Source organism: Oryzias melastigma, linkage group LG10 (assembly GCF_002922805.2).
Source record: "Oryzias melastigma strain HK-1 linkage group LG10, ASM292280v2, whole genome shotgun sequence".
Classification (NCBI taxonomy): Eukaryota; Metazoa; Chordata; class Actinopteri; order Beloniformes; family Adrianichthyidae; genus Oryzias; species Oryzias melastigma.
Genome location: NC_050521.1, coordinates 24,518,398 through 24,533,987, shown reverse-complemented (window position 1 = coordinate 24,533,987; position 15,590 = coordinate 24,518,398). Strand labels below are relative to the sequence as shown.

The following is a 15,590-nucleotide window of genomic DNA, read 5'->3' as shown; positions in this document are numbered from 1 at the left end:
AGGCTCCCAACCATGTGGGAACAGTTTGGAGCAAACCCCTTCCTCCTCCAACATAACTGTGCACCAGAGCACAAAGCAAGGTAAATGAAGACATGGAGGACAGAGTCTGGTGTGGAGTCCTGACCTGAACCCCAAAGAACACCTTTGGGATGAATTAGAGTGGAGACTGAGAGCCAGACCTCCTCCACCAACATCAGTGTGAATTTTTGGGTTAGGAATGAGATGGCACTTCAGTTCATATGTGAGTGAAGGCAGGTAGGCAATTACTTTTGGTAATATTGTGCATTTTAACCATAACCCCACAATCTTTACCTTAAATTCACCCTAATTACTTGTAAATAATTGCTTCCTTAAATAACTGATACAGACAAAAAAATAAAAAATACTTTCTGTATGCTCTTTGCAATTGATATGGGAAATGTTTTTTTTAAGAAAATTGTCAGCAACTGGTGGTGTGAGACCCAATATGCAAGAGACCAGGTTTACTGACACAAACTCAAACATTTAATGCATTAGGGCAGGGGTGGCCAACCCTGGTCCTCAAGAGCCTCAACCCTGCCTGTTTTCCAGCTCTCCCTGGACTGATTGATGCTGACGATTGAAATCAGGTGTGTTCAGTCAATCAGGATGTGGAATAATTTACGTCAACTAATCAGCAGGAAGCTGGTCAGGGAGAACTAGAAAACAGGCAGGGTTGAGGCTCCTGAGGACCAGGGTTGGCCACCCCTGCATTAAGGGAAAAAAAAAAGGACAAAAAACCCCATAGAGAAACGAAAAAGGGTGGCAGAGCATATCAGATGACTTGAAAAGGAAAATGTAAAAACCAGACACCTAAATAGACTGAGGGTAATTAACTCAAATGACAACAGCTGTGAATCATGACAAACCTGAAACTGATGTGACTGAGAGACGGTTCTAAACAGGACATGACCAAAAATCACATGACTGACAAAAACCAAACCAAAGTTCCCAATCCACACAGCAATTTAACATTTTGAAATTCAATTCCCCATGAATTATTTGCATTAAGTGATTTTTCATGTTTTGGATCCATTACATTTTATTCCACTTCATTTTCAAAAGGACCCATTCTAGCAGCCGTCAGGTAAGGACTGGTGGGTTTCTCATCCATCACAAGCATTTAGGTAAAAAAATATGTTAAGTGGATCCATTAAGATTTGCCTTTTACACAGATGTCAGTCTCACAAAGAAGCAGTCCTTCACTTTGTCTCGGCGATTGCAGCTTCCACGGCGTGCGTGGAATTATCTCTGGTCTATTTTTGTTCAACATATCGTCATATAAAATAGCATAAAAGAAACATATTCCAGGTCTAGACCAGATATTTTTTAAAGTTTGTTACAGAACAAAAGGCATAAAAGTAGGGGGAAGAAATTTGTCTAATATGTCTTGTCAATTTGTGGAAGTGTGTACCGTTAAATCTGAGACAAAAAAGACAAAAGTGGGCCAAAAAGCCCTTTCACTTGTAGGCCACATTTTACCTATTTTTGCTCTCTATTCAGTGAAAGTAAAACCAAAAAACCTCTATGTTTCTACTTTTATTTTCATAAATTTGACAAAAATGAAAACAAAAAAAATAAAGTTAATGACAAAAATACTTTTATTTAGAAGAATAATTTCACTTTTTGCCAGATAGAAAATCTTTCATGAGAAAACGAAATTGCACAAATTCATCTTCATTGATTGCTAATTGATAAAATGTAGAAAATAAAAACAAGCCGAGGTTTTTCAGGCAATGTTATTTCTCTTGCTCTGCACCAAGGACGTTTCTGGAACATGTTTTTATGCCTCTGTCACGACTCATCAAGCTGAAATAGTCACGTTAATGAACAGCAGCACCGGCAGAGGACTGGCTTTGATGGCCTTGTGGACTTCCCTCTGCTGAAGTGCGGGAGGGCGGGCAGGAGAGCTCATAAAGAGCTGCTAAGCTCCTACAAAAGGTAATTTTAAAAGTTATCCATGGCAAAGCTGCAGTTGCTGTTGTTAAATCTATAATATATTTATGATTTTTACTAAACGATTGACCATAGTGGTACGGTATCCATCAGATGATAATTCTTGCCTTCATTTCTCTCTACAGGATAAACGTTCAATCAAATAACAAAAGTTCTATAATTTGCTACATTTAACGTTATTATTTTTCATCAATTCAAAATTTTGAGTTGATTGTTTGCTCAACTTAAAAAATTTAAATTGATAAAAAGATGCAATGCGGCGACCGGAAAAAAATTTGATATTTAAACTCTGACTGGGCTATTACAAAGAAAATAATCAACTTCAGTTTTTATCATATTATATGGATACAAAGAGCAAAATTTTGATTTATTCAAAGTTCCAGCAACAATTTCGAGAAATTCCTTTACCTTCCCGCCGCTCCCTTTAGGCGTCGCTACAGCGAATCCTATTTCCGTGCTGTGACTCAGGTCTCCGAGGGTTAAACCCTTTAAATTTTTCCACTTGATCACACGATTTCTGCACAGCCAATCTGTGCATTAAAGTTCAAGAGAGTGCCCGATGATGTGCCATTTCTGCCACCATCGCTAAGGATTTAGTGGAAGAAAAGACGGCGAGGAGCCAGCTTCTTCACAAGCGCACACAATCAAATGAATTATGAAGACTCACAATCCGCAGTGAGAGGCATTCAGTGAAGGTCAGCCTGCAGTAGATGGGTTTAGATTTAGTCACTTAACTTCCCATGAAAATGTAATTCCAGAGTAAGCTCTTACACATGGCACAAATGCCTTATATTTATTCTCGGCACACAGAGATCTAACACTGGGATGATCTTTACAGCAGCACCAGCAGATAATGTCTTTAAATAGACATTACATTACAAAACCCTGACACCAGCCGGCTTTCAACTCATAGAAAGTCCTGCAATTAGAAAATAAAATTATTATGGAGGGATGTGATAAAAATCATTTAATTTGATGGAGCGCGCTCGAGTCAAAAAGAGATTAGAAGCCAGATGAAGGGTTTCTATTCTTCTCTGGGCTCTTCCATGCCATCATGACATGGAGTTTTTATATTAAAGCTGCAGCGATGACAGCTTTACAATGGAGTCCGTTGGTGCTCGAAGCCAGCTGACGCCAGGATAAAAGAGCTTCAGCCGGCGATCCATTTCTCCTTCCATTCCGGGGTCTGACTTCCTCTCCTCGCTGATTTGAAAATTGATTTGTAAGTGAAATATAGGGAGGTGGTCCCATCCCTCCGGTGCGTGGTGTCTCACAGCTTCCCTGTGGTTCTGCTTTCTTCCTTCACCTTGCTCTCTGCTGCTGGATCTTCTCATCTGAGCCCTCTGCTGACACTCTCCCCATCCATCCATCCATCCATCCCTCTGATCTTTGACTCAACTGGAAGACAGAAAAAGCAGACATAAGTCTTGCTGCTAGATTCTTCTTTTCTTTTTATTTCTTCTTGGGAGCTGAAGGTCTTCACTTGTGAGATTTTAAATACAAATCACACGGTAACAGGTTTTATTTTTGAGCACAAAAGAAGTGAACGTCAATGTCAGATATTTTGTTTTTAAGGGTTTTTATCAGAAAAAAACACAAAATTTAATTTCTAAGCCTCAGAGTTAATTTTTCATATAACACTTAATTTTAGTTTAAAACCCTATACTTTCTTATATTTAACTAATTCTGATTAACAGATTTTAAGTTTAAGATCAATTGAACTAACAATTTGTTTTGAAAATTTTATACATTGTATCTTATTAATAATGCTAAATTCGTAATATCTTTAAACATCTTTTCAAACTTTTCTGAAATAGTTTGGACATTTACCCAGAATTCCACTGAAACCATATCATTGAAAGTTTCTGAGAACTGGGCCTTTTTTGTTTCCTGCTTTTTTTAAATTATTATGTCTTTTGTATTTTTTTTCTAATTATTTCTATTATTTTTTATTTGTTTTTGCTTACTATTGCTCTGTGCATTTAACTGCAGATGGTTAACCCACAATTTAACTGCTGCTGCGGTTACAATAAAGTCTTTTGATTGGATTTGAAACCAAATGACGTCAATTCAGTTGACAGTTTTTCACGATACATACTTTGCCACGTTGGAACCAGATGTTGTCAGTAAGCAGTTACTGGTTGGAGTAAACATTTCAATGGCAACCACTCTCTCCAATCAGGAGTGAGTCGATTGGAAAGGCACACCCCCACCACCTGAAAGCAAGCGTGAGAGAATTGAAAAAAGAGACCTCATACTTTTATCGAGGCATCTGATTGGTCAGTTTGTAACTTGAATGACTCGCACTACAGAAAAAAAAATCATAAAATTAGCAATAATTTGTTAAAAAGGTTGTGCAGAGAATAGAAAGTTGATTTGGGCTTTTTGAAACTTTCTTGTGACTTCTTATTTGGAACATGAGTGGGAAGGAGTCACTTAGTCCAGTTCTCAAATACAATCAATGAACCACACCCGGACATGTTTCAAAATTTGTAGCTAACAAAGAACCACCAAATGATGCAGGTAATCACTGAAGTCTGGTTTCATATGGAAATAAAAGCAAATTACAAAAAATTACATTTTACACCCAAAACAAGTTGTTTTTTTAGTCTGGATTCAAAAACTTTTTTTTTTTTCTTGATTATTGCTTTTTTTAGTCATGACGACTATTAGGGGCTTTTCTCTAATTAGCTGTTTTGACATTATAAGAGCTAAAGGTGATGCATAATTAGGACTTTTTTATTGATTGGCTGGTGACTAATACTGCAGCAATTCTTTGCCAGCTTTGGGAAAAGAACCTTTATTTAAGCTCCACATTTATTTAAGGGCCTCTAGATACAGGTGGATGCAAGGCTGGATCTGACAAACCTTTCAATTTTCTTCTTCTTGCTCATTTTTTAATGTTGTCTTAAGAAGAATTAAATTGACTCCAGTCAACTTTTTATCTTTTAGGATCCTATAGATGACGTCAGAGATTATCGGTCCAGTAAATAAATGTCTGTGGGTGTTACCAGCATGTCCAGATGAAAAGGGACCAAACCTCGGACACAATGGACAGACTTTCGGTCGCCCTGGAAACGAGCTGGCCGGAGATTTAAGCCATTCACTCTTAAATTGCTGCTCTTGTCACCCAAACTCAAATAATAGAAAAAAAAAACTGATAGGTGTGTGACTCATATGAGGAAATTCAGAACCCCTGCAAATCCTTTGAGACATTTTAGAACCGCCTGCGTAAATCACGTTTGCTCTAAAAGCAAACAAGTGCAGCTCAAAGATATAAACAATAATAATACTAAAAAAAAATTCTGAAAATGTTTTACTAAAACTGTATTTATTTTGCAGTTAAAGTAAAAATGTATTCCAAAATGATTCAATAAGGCACATTTTATACATCCTAAATGTTTTGCCTCTGAAATACTTTTCTAGTACATTTAAAAAACTTCCTTAATATCCTGTGAGACCGCTCATTTCAAACATTTGCCTGAAGCTGTGTGTTTACACAGCCGCAAAATCTGAGCAGGGAGTTAGTCTGGGAGGATGGATGACTCTTAAAGTATAAACCATCCATCCTCCCCAACCATCTTATATGAGAAACACTTTGTTTAAATCGTTTCAGCTGTGACCTTTTTATAATAGCAACCTTGAGGAACAAACCTTCAAACAACTTATCTTGAAGAGAGTCCAAGATTTGATGCATTTATTTGAAGCATCCTTTGCATATTTACAATCTACTTTTTCCATAACTCAACCGGTTCAGCCAGAAATCTGAACTGCTCAATAATTTAACAAGGATAGAAATAAATGAGGGAAAACAGTCTATTATTTCAAATCATTCAGGCATCTGTTTCCTTGTTTTTAAAGACCTACTCCCATGAAAATGGTGGTTTTAATAGGTTCTTGTGGCACTTTTCTTATGATGCTGGACATATATAAAGCCTAAAAATTACACGTCTGAGTATTACTTTATTGAATTAGTGTGAATCAGGAATAATTGGCTGTAGAAATATGGCATTTGTGAAGTGATTGGGAGCCACAAACTCCCAGATCCACTCCATTCTGATTCTGTACAACTGGATAGCTCTAATATGATTGCATTAGTAATGTTAGGGGGTGTGAGGGGTGTAAGCTAGCGGGAGAGTGTGTAAACAGAGTAATGGGGAGAAGAAGGAGGTTGAGAGTTACTTCAAATGAGTTATATGTTGGGTAGAGATCACACGTTAGCTTATTGCAAACGTAAAGTTGGACGCCATATTGAAAATGTCAAAATGCCTGTTTACTGCTGTGCTACAATTGCATAAGAATGTGGATTTTCAAAAGTAAATGATTACTGTCAGCAAATAAATGAGAAATTATTGAAAACGTTTAGGAAAATCTGAATGAGTTTGCTCTCAATGATGAACATTTAGGCTGATCTTTTAGCCTGTTCAAAGTCAATGGTAGCTCTAGAATTTGCAGTTTCTACATTTTCTGGCAGGACCACCGATCTTTTTTTCTTTTATGGAGCATGGCCGTGGCATTTGTGGATGTTTTCAACCTCAGATGACATCAGATGACCCGCTGGTAGGCCTGTTACTAAGCTGAGGAAAATAAACTAACCAGGATTTCCTCAACACATTCTCACTCTCAACTCATCACATACTGACGGTTGGTGAAGGACCTCTATACGGCACTTTTTGATGCTTTGGGTGTCTCCAACTCGATGTTTTTTGATGTGCTGGCTCTTCTCACTAAATCACGGTCCCCAACCTCCAGGCCACAAATTGGAACTGGGCCAGTACTAGTACCCTAACCTTTTACCGGTACACGTCTGAGCCCAGTTGACACCCAGTAATGGTTCGGGTCCAGTAATGCATGTGGTCCCGTATCCGGTACTACGTCTTGTGCTGGGTTAGGGTTAGGGTACCAGTAAAAGTAGAGTATCGGCCACATCCCGAGGACCAGTCCACATGGAGTCCCACATCCGGTACCATGTACCGAGGGTTGTGGAACCTTGATTCTTTTTTTAACAAACAGCACGTCAAAAAATGTCGAGTTGGGGACATCCAAAGCGTCAAAAAGTAAGGATTTGGGAATGAGAATGTGTTGATTTTCTCAGTAGCAGATAGCAAAGAGAGAAGAGCCCAGCGCCGAATCCCCGTCCTGTACAGACAGGGACATGTGCTGTGAGGAAAACACCCTGCCCTGTGTTGCGCGGGTCCCTGAGACCTTCTGATAGCAGCTGGGTGGGATCCACTTGTGCATTCGCATCACGACGGTGCATCGTGACTGGAGCCCATGTAGACTACAACGGGCACAAGCAGTCTGTGACAATGACGACTCCCCACTGACCCGTTTATTAACACGGACCGAGGAGTCTAACAGTTTGTGTAAATCCCATTCTGTATGTAGATTTGAATAAATCACTGGCATGCATCGGGTATCCATTGCATTTATAATGACGTATTTATTTATAGAAAAGTTCAAAATGTAATTCATCTGTTGCACTTTGTACAAAAACATTAATTGCATGACCTGGGTCTTATTTTTGTGACAGCTAGAGTTTTTTTCCTTTTAAAATTGGATCAAAATTAAGTATTTTGTGGTCATTTTACTGTATCTGCTAAGCCATATCTCATTAATACAAAAATTGTGTCGCTCTTTACATATCTTGGACAATGGTAGCAGATTGGTGTGTCATCTCTAACAATATATCTCATTGGTTTCTTTGCACCAACACTACACCCCACAAATCTGTAGTTCTACTGAACTCCAGCCACTCTGCAGAAACTAAGTCCTAGAAAAGATTCATGTTTTTATTTTTGGCTTAAAGCATCATAATTAAAAGACCACTGGGAATGCTTGCAAAATAGATCAAAAAATGATCAGAATGGGTCCTTAAGGTTTTCAGTTCACCTATTGTAGAACATTTGGACAGCTTTGGTGCAAAAAAAAAAAAAACATCTCCATCTTTGAGTTATCTGTCTTTAGCAGCATGTGGACTGAGGGCCGGAGCACCTGGACCCAGGTATACCCTCAGCAGCAACATGACTCACAGACCACTTTAACAGATATTTCCAGCGAGGGCAGAGGGTACCTGTGCAGTGATTCAATTTTCCATGCTGCTACAGACTGTGCAGCCACAGCTACATGAAAAACACAGGGCTGTATTTTATTTCTGTTTTTTTTCTTTCTTTCCTTTGGCATTTGCAAATAGAAACGGTTCTCCCTCCATGAATTTGTTGCATGGATTTGAAAGTTTCAATGAAACGTCACAGTATCATGCCACACTAAACATTAACGACAAGCATTTAAGTTTGCCTTTTTTTTAAAGCAAAGAAAAGATTTGTGATGAATATTGCTCAAACGTTAATGCTCTTATAAGCCGACAGAATATTAATCTTCAGGATCTGGTAGTCCGTTACCCAAGAAGAGTGCATTTCAGGGGTACAAAGACCTGACTGACAGCCAGGTTAGCAGAGATTTTTCTGTCAACAAGGAGCACACTGCAGCACACACCTTTAGGCAGGAAGGCATTCTTAATGAAGGGAAAGACACAGGACTCCAGCTGGAGCTCTGCACAACTAAATATAAAGAAATACTCATTAAATCCAAGTCGGAGGTGGTAGAACTCGCCGCTAGTTAGCGACACAAAAATGAACAAGAAGAGAAACTCAAATTAGAAACTTGGATTCATTTCAGACAAACATATCAGGAAGATCACAAACAAATGGTTTCAAAACAGTTTTTAGAAACTCCACCGCGAAGCACTAAAGAGCAACGAACAGGCAGAGTGTGGCATACGTCAAAGCCATTAGGCACATTCCTCCCAGTGGAAGCGAATTCCCAAACGTGACTTGAAGCACATCAGTTTTCCTAACTATTCTCACAGCTCTGATGGATGTCAAACTGCTGTTTGCTTTTTTGTTTGAAATATTTTTGACCTAAACTTCATGTTTCTTTTTACTAGTAACAGATTTGTCAATACAATGTTTTTCAAAGGGCATTTTTTTCTGCTCTATTTATGTATTTGAATAAATAAATACTCAGAAATGCAATTTCAATCATAATTTTAAAGATCTAAAGTTCCACCTGAGAAGAAAAAAAATCAAAATGGTGTCTGATATATTATGTGTATTAGTTTTGCTCTTTTCAACAAGAAGCAGGTGCTGCAGTTGGTGAATTGGCCTCTCCCACATCCCAAAGCATTACCAGACAACTAAAGTAGAGTTATTTCTGCACTTAAAGGACAGAAGAGACTTTCTCTCCTCTATTAAACAGGTTTTAACTTCATGTTTGTCCTTAATACTTTCTTAAATTACATTGCACACACAAAGTCACCTTTCTGAGAAGGACAACCAAATACATATTAATAGGGGTTATCTCTAAATTTAGACTGCTCTCTGTTTGTATTTCCAATAACCAATGCAAATGACCGCTAAAGGACTAAAAACTTGAAAGAAATTAGGAAATATACTTTTTTTAAATTGGTATTTTATTTTTTGTACCTCAGTGTAAGGTGTAAGTATTTGCAGATATTTGCTTAGGTTCAACAAAAATTCACATAAGTGACAAAATGTTTGCGAGTTTATAATGCACAAACATGCCAAGATATTATGAGTTGCCCAAGAGTATATGATGCCAAAAAAAAAGCATAATAGGCATAATAAATAGTCACACTGGAGTATAAGTTACCCTTGAAATGTATTTAACAAAATACGGCACCAAGAACGAAAATTTAATTGAGCAAATTATAATATTAGAATAGATAACAATAATAGACTGAATATATTCACAAAGCCAGGTCTCGAGGGCCGGGGTCCAGCTGGTTTTCCAGAAATCCTGCCTAATCTGCTGCTGATCACCTGGATCAGGTGTCTTAGGCCAATAATGAGCTCCAACTGCAGTTCGGTTGGAAATCATGTTGGGCAGCAGGCTTCGAGGTCTAGATTTGGACACCCCTGGTCTAGAATAATAGCATCAACATGCAGTATGCACAACTATTCAGATAACCATAGCATGAAGAATATGCTAACAAGTCAGCTAAACTCTTTTTTTCACTGAAAATTACTAAATCTATTGAATTATTTTACCTTTGTGTCGTTTTTGAACATCTCTGTTGAGGCCGGCCCTTCTTCTTCTGCGCTCCTGTCAGGACGAAATAGTGATATGCACACACCTACAGTGCCCTCTAGTGGTTGTTAGTGGGAACATAATGAGCACATGAGCCTAATTTTTGTTTTTTACGTCACATAAAAGTCGCACAATCAGTCAAATATGATAACTACAAAAAAATGTCTCCAGACATTTTGGAAATTCCTCCATAAATGCTCCATGTGTTTTTTTAAGCAGCCACAGTTTAATGGATTTGTAATTAGCTGAGCAGAATTATATGTTTTGTTTTTCTTTTTTTTATATGTTTGACTTTATAAATATTTAGGGCTTGAGGGAAGATGGGAAATATTCTGACATCACCTTACGTCTGAAAGTCACCAATGCCAAATCAGAACTTCCTGATCTCTCTCAAACACAGCAACAACTCCAAACTCACAGAAATTACTTGTACATTTTCTTGTATTCTGGTAATGGTTGTAACGTATTAAATGAAAACCTCTTGGAGTTGTCATTGACATTGGATACATAACAAGATCAAGATTTTTTATTTTTTTATTTAGGCTAATTTTCTCCTTAGGGTTCAGTAAAATGTGACTTGATTTGATTCTGTCTCTGTTTTGTAAAAATCCAAGAGGACCTTGTCGTTTCATTTAGAAGTCTGCGGCGACTTTACCAGAGGGCTCAGCCTGTTTGTGTGCAGCTGGAATGAAAAGCTGCCACTGACTGCAGACAGACGCAGAATGAGCATTTGCTTAACACAACGGCTAACTGTCAGACAGCTTTTGTAAATATGCCGCTCCGCCTCAATGGGATAAGGGACATCATCACATTTCTTGTGCATTCATACGCAGCCATTTGGTGGTATTTGTCAGATCACTTGTCCAACACAAACGTGCCATTATAAAGGATATCTGTGAATGAGTTCATAGATTGGAAATGGTGAATGACAGGCATCCAGTGGATTAAAGCTGAGCTGAAGGCGGGTAAATAAACATCTAATCGCCTTGCGTGCGTCACAGGAGTTTGGCACAGGGTGATGAGGATGCAGACGGAAAAAAGCAGGCAGGCTCGGGCTTAGGAGAGGGATAAGAAAAGGAGGAGAGGGGATGTATTAAAGCATTTAGAATCAATTTAGTAAACTTGCATGAGTGAGATGCTGCATGAGAGGCTGCCTCCCTTTTTTACATAAAAAAGAAATGTCAAAAGAGCGCCATGTGATCACTCAGCCCGAGGCAAGAAACGTCCCCATCTGGAGGTTTGGCAACTTATTTTCTCCTGAAGCCCAATCAAGGAATCCAACTGAGGATGCTGGTGTAACCTTTAAATTTTCCTCTTTACCCTGTTTTCTAAAGCAAGCATTAGGCATGACCGACAGTGACAGGAGGGCGCTCATTTCTGTCAGGAAAAAAGAACTGCACAGATTGTATTAACTGCAGCAGTCCTTCAGACCATATCTGCCCTCTGCATCTTCGGACCAGGCAGCAATAGAAGTCCCATAAACATGGTAAACAACGCGATCACACCCAGGGCGCAAAGTGCAACATGTACTCTCAGAATGTAGTGCAGCGTTTTTCACTCGCCTTTCCTTAAGGTCACCTTGCTCACAGCTTTGGCTTTTAACAGCTCAATGTTGTGACTCTGTCAGGCAGTAAATCACAGAAAAAAAAGTGCTTCCCTCAAGCTTTCATGTGAAATCCCACAACACTTTCAGCAACTTTTTAAGTGTTTATTTAGGATACTTTCAAAATATGACGGACAGCCTTGAACCACACACAAAGATTAAGTTTTATTCTTCAAATAAAAAACTGTTGGGAGGCAGAAAATGGACGATTGAATAGTTCAACTTATAAAAAAATATTTTCTAAAAATCCTAAAATACTACACATATAAATCAGTAATGCAATGGCATTAAACTGTATGTTTCCTCTGTGCAAATACACACAATTCAGGTTCCTGTAAGTTCCAATAAAAGTGTTCCAGCTGTCTTTTAATAATACTTTAGCCATTTTTAGGCAAAAGTCAAAGAAGCTTGTGGCTTTTCTAAGACACTTTCTGCAGAGCAGCAGGAGTTTTTCAGAATTTCACTTCTGAGTTGTGGGTGGGGACATTTGTTGCTCCTAATTTATAGGATTTAGGCAAGAAAATCACTCAGGAATGCAGTTTAAATCTTATTTATTTATAGATAGGTGCTCCATTATGAGAAAAATGCAGCAAGAACATCCTAAAAACACTAAAAATACAGGTTTCATTGAAGTGGAAATCACATTTGACATTATTTTTTATTTTAAAAAATTGTTTATACCGGAAATTATAACTGTGCTAACATTGGGTTTAGCTTTTGACAATCTTTCAACAACCCTTTCAACGTTTATACAATTAACCTAATTCCAACAGATTCTGAAGTGAAGAAAAGCAGCTTTGTGCTGATATGCAACACTTTACGATTAACTCCCCAAGAAGGATTGCTGGAGACAGTTTAACGGGGTTAAAGTTTTTTTTCCAAAATGACAGCAATTGGCCAAAGTTGCAGCAAAATTGTGGTTCAGTCATTACTATCAGAGTGCCTTAAAAAGAAATCAAATAAACACCAAGAAAAAAGCTGTTTGTATTCCTATTTGCTCTGTGTGAAACCTGGATTTGCATGAACACGGAGCTGATATCCTGGCAATTATAAATGTTATTTAGACCAATTAGTTGAAATTAAATAACTTCCCACAGCAGACTTGACCATCTGTCACGGCGCACTAGTGTACTGCAGCACGTTGGTTAAAAAACACTGCTTTACAGTGGTGAAGTGTTTACGCAATGAATATAAATCGGATAATTTATAATTAGCTAATTGGAGTCTTTAATCCGTATATGAATTTATCATGACAGTTGTTCCCACACACCAAAATAAAAAAACAGACTACTCAGGAAGTGGCTGTCTAATGCTGAGTTCACACAGAAGCTTCTCTTTTAACTCGCGTGAAATTTGCTGGTCAACACCTGTCCAAAAATGGTGCTTTGAGCCCCAGCCGCATGGGGGTGGAGCTACTGCTAAATGTTTTTAGCCTGATCACTGTTGAGATTGCTAATCGCTGTTAAGAGATGAGTTTTAGTCATTTTAAAAAACATCTACAAAAGCATCAGTAATCATATCTCCATGTCTGGGTTCATGAGATCATTCAGAGATTCTCGTGGTGCGATTAGCTTGAAGGACATCTGAAGAGCTCCCAGTTTGAAGACTTGCTGTCCAGCGTTAAACCAAGAGGGGGAAAAAAATTGCCAATCACACACATGAAACTTAAGTACTGCACAGAGCCTCACTCAGTGCAAAGTATTGTTTGTGCCACCCTGCCTGCATTACTGAGCGTTTCTACTTGATATGATCTTCTGTGTACCTGACTCTGCTTTGTTTCTGATTGTCTGATGCCTGCCCTGACCCTCACCTGGACTAGTCTTATCTACTGTCTTCTTTGATGCTCCCATGCTAATGATTGACCTCTGTCTGTCTGACTGATTTATCTTTGTGGACTTTTAGCTGTCTTCTTGCCTGAACTATCAAACTTTCTGCAAGAGGAGCCAGCTGTCTGCCCGTTTGTGACGCTGCTGATTGAGTCACAGTTTACACCTCATGTCCTTGATTGGTTGAAGCAAAGTGGCGATCAAAGTTAGAACTTCTGCCTAAATTTTGCCATGATGCTCCAAATCGTGCCTCAGGACCTCAGATCTCTTCTGTACTTTGACTTAACATTAAAACTCAACTCCCAAATGGTGGATTCACATTTATTATTAGATTTGGAAAATACTAGTTTTAGTGACTATTTTTGCATGTATCCATTGAAACTTAAAAGTCGGACTACGCTGAACTTGACATCCAATGTTTTGTAATATTATCATTATCTTTCATTTTGACAGTTATAGGTTAAATAAAAATCTATATCACATTTTATCGGTTCCAATATAAAATTTAGAGTACAAAAAAAATAAAAATCGGACGCCCACTTTAGCCTCATGCAGGCCGGTCCGTGAAAATATTGTCTAAAATTAAACCAATCCGTGGCCTGAAAAAGGTTGGGACTACACATTTAAACTACTATCTACTGGTGATAAAGAACAATAACGTGTTACACTCACAAATCCATTGTAGCACCTTCTTAATTACGATAAAGTCATCACACCAATGTGTTGTTTTCTAGTCATCGCTTCTTAACTGACTCATGAACTCACTCCTACAAATATTGACTAAACGTTACAAAGTGCACAACTGCAGTGTGTTAAAGTCTAACCTGATGAAATGCTGAGAAACAACATTGTGCACCTCTGGAAATGCCTTTAGCAAAGCAATTTCCCAACCAGCCTCCACAGTGGATTACAACAGCGGGTTAAAAAGCACTAAAATTGATTCTCTTGTAATTTAAATTTCTTTTTTCAGTGATTGCTTGCTTAAAAATGGAGCATAGTGGCGCTCAAGACAAATTGATTTGAATTACCATTACACTTTTACCAAATGAATGTAGGTCTGTCAAAAAATAACGGTAACAAAAAAAGGAAAATTGTCTAAAGTTAGGAAAAAACAAAACTCTTGTTATGTCTTGTTACAATACGTTTTTGTTCAAAGACTAGTGCACGCCAGTTATTTGGGAAGGTCATGAACCATTTCAGAAGAATCTGTACAAAACAGGTGGTGCTGAGAAATTTCTGGACATGAAATGACTGCAGACGAAATCTCTCAACACATTTCTCAGCCTGAAAGTAATGTGTGACTCTGCGATAATATCTCGTGTTTGTCCTCTGTGGGGTCACAGAGTTACAGCCACAGCCAAGATCACAAAGACCAATCACAGGAAATCAGACGTTACAGCGGCAGTGGACACACACTGACACACACACACTGAGCTGCCATCCATCACAAGTCCTCCTCAATGAACTGAATACAACAAGAGCTGCCACTCACTGGGACGGAAACAAATGAAAATTCATGGAGTAAATCTGAGCTACATTCCTTTCATTTACTGGAATCCTGTGGAAAAAGTGGATAACTTTCAGATACAAACAACTCTCTAAGCTGTGTTGTGGCTAGGAAATGGAAGACTATACAGTGTGGGACAATACAGGGCATTAGATTATTTTTTAAACCATATGGATGCTGCAGGTTTTAGGAGTGGAACCTGGCGGCGGACAAGAAGGTGCCGGACATTATCGTCCAGAAGCAGAAAATACACAACTTATCCTAACCCCAAAGAGTTCAGAATTGTAGAAAAACTTTTATTGAAGCCTAAAGAGAGAAAAATGGCAGCTACTAGGATCACAGGTTATTTTTGAGTTGGTACTTCCAGATCCAGCTGAGGACTTCCCGGTTTTAGGGTTGTCCGGGCACGTGGAGAGATGTCCCCTTGAAGATTGTTTGAACACCTCAAAGGACGTCTTAAAAGTGAACGTACCATTGTGATGTGTGTTGTAAATGCATTGAGAAAGTATTTGTAAGAATAGTGTAACTTATGACGTTGGGGTGATGCTGTCTTACAGTTCCCTTACGCCAA

General features: G+C 38.5%; 1 long non-coding RNA gene across 2 annotated transcripts in view; it reads right to left on the bottom strand.

Moving 5' to 3' along the window:
- Window positions 1–2,734: 2,734 nt before the first annotated feature.
- Window positions 2,735–15,590, bottom strand: part of LOC112153490 — a 74,653-nt gene continuing 61,797 nt past the window's right edge. For both annotated transcript variants that reach the window (XR_002920505.2, XR_002920506.2), the window contains one exon: window positions 2,735–3,372. This is a non-coding gene — a long non-coding RNA (uncharacterized LOC112153490). The remainder of the gene's footprint in view (window positions 3,373–15,590) is intronic.